A 2212-nucleotide genomic window follows, 5' to 3' on the forward strand; every position below is an offset into this window, starting at 1 on the left:
GTGCAGTGGCACAATCTTGGCTCACTGCAGCCTTCGCCCCCCAGGATCAAGCCATTCTCCTGCCTCAGCTTCCTGAGTAGCTGGGACCACAGGCGCTCACCACCATGCCCTGCTAACTTTTTTGTATTTTTAGTAGAGATGGGGTTTCAGCATGTTGTCCAGGCTGGTCTCAAACTTCTGACCTCAAATGATCCACCTGCCTCAGCCTCCTAAAGTGCTAGGATCACAGGCATGAGCCACGGTGCCTGGCCTAGCCTCAGTCTTTTCATCTGGAAAATGGGTTAGTTCAGTAAGCTGCTATTCTCCATGTGCTTAGGTCTTCTGGGGGTGGGGTGGGGGAAATGGGGACTGTTAAATTATCAGTGATCAGCTGTTGCCTTTTTTGCTACATTTCCTCTCCAAGTTGCTATTAGAAAAACCATCCTGGGGTCCCCGTGCCCAGGGTCCAGAGTGAACACAGCCTTCCTTGCCTCCCCTAGAGCAAGGAAGAAACCCCTCCAGATTTCTGAAATTAGGGCCCAAAGAGGAAAAGGGGACATGAGCAAGTTCTGTGCATCGGCTGCAAGATAAGAAAGACGACCGATAATCCCAACATTTGGGGAGGCCAAGGCGGGCGGATCACCTGAGGTCGGGAGTTCCAGACCAGCCTGGCCAACATGGTGAAACCCCGTCTCTACTAAAAATACAAAAATTAGCTGGGCGTGGCGACGCCTGCCTGTAATCGCACATACTCAGGAGGCTGAGGCAGAATCACCTACACCCGGGAGGCGGAGGTTGCAGTGAGCCGAGATTGCACCATTGCACTCCAGCCTGGGCAACAGGAGCCAAACGCCGTATCAAAAAATAAAAGTAAAAAAAGAAGAAAGAAAGAAAGAGGACAGAGAGGGCAAGGACACCACAGACAGGAGGAGTCCAGCTCACTCCCCCTGGCTGGGGTCCCTGGGACCCCCTCTGTGGCATCAGGACTGCCCGCTGGGTTGGGTGGTGTGTTCTGTGAATGTGACCCATGTTGGCCAACAGAGGACAGCAAAATACATTTTTTATGATCCTGGGAGGTTCAGGCCAGTCACGTTTTCGCGCAGAGAGGCGGGGCGGTGGAGAGGGACAAGTCATGTCTCAGTTATGTGGATTCTCTTTGCGAAAGAGGGGCCACTTCTGCAATGGATTTGGGGGTCCCTGGGCAGGCGTGTGGGTGGGGCAGATTTTAGGAAGGGGATGAGCTGCTGTGGGGGCGTCTCCCTTACTGCGGGAAATGGAAAGTATTACAGCTATGGCTGGTGACAGTGTCAGTGCCAGAGGCCAGGTCTTTGCCAGGTGGAGAGGACACCCTTATGCCCTACCTCCAAGTTCCAGCACCTTTCCAAGAGCCCTTGGCCCCAGAAGCAGCAACAAAGTGACACTGGACTGGGGAGGAGGAAGCACAACTTTATTTTCTGGCCCGAAGGTGGGTTGGTATTTGGAGGAGTTCTTGGGAACACAGTGTGTCTGTGCAGTTTCAATCCAGGGACTCCAGCCATCCCAGAGGACGTGAGGAAACGTCCTGGGGTGGGTGTAAGAGGCTGGGAGACCCCGCCTGATGCTGCTCCTACTTTTACTATTTGTTCACGGGGTTGTGTGTGTGGGGGGGTAGGGGGGTGCTGAAAATTGGGGAAAGGGCCAGAAGCGCCAGCTGGCAGTGGCACTGGGTGTTCCCGAAAGAGGGGGGCAGACCGGGTCTGAATCTTCAGTGGATGCACCCCCAGCTCCGGGATACCTCAAGTGCCTTTGGAGGACTCCTGCACACCCCTCGGGAGGGAAGTCCGGCCTCGGTTCCGTCTCTGGGCTGCGGTGGTACTGGAAGTGGGGACTCTTTCCCCCTCCTCAGTGCCCCTAGTTTGAAGCACCCCGGGCTCTGCCCCCCGCTCCCAGGTCGAGGCTGACGTCGCCGCCGCATTTCTAGGAATGCCCCTATCCGCTGACTATATTTGGCGAGGGTTTCTAGGAAGGCGCCCCCCCACCCCGGCCCCCGCCCCCACCCCCACCCCCACCCCCACCCCTACCCCCACCCGGGCGGGCGCGCTCGGCTTCCAGGCTCTTGCCCTCTCTCCCGGGCTGGGGAGGAACCGCCCCGCTGCCTGGGCCGCCGCCGCCGCCTCCCCAGCGCGGCCAACCCCGGGCTGGCCCAGCCCCCGCCCCGGGCCGGCCATAGGGCGCTGGGGGGGCGGGGGGGGGC

Source organism: Chlorocebus sabaeus, chromosome 5, assembly GCF_047675955.1.
Source record: "Chlorocebus sabaeus isolate Y175 chromosome 5, mChlSab1.0.hap1, whole genome shotgun sequence".
Taxonomy (NCBI): domain Eukaryota; kingdom Metazoa; phylum Chordata; class Mammalia; order Primates; family Cercopithecidae; genus Chlorocebus; species Chlorocebus sabaeus.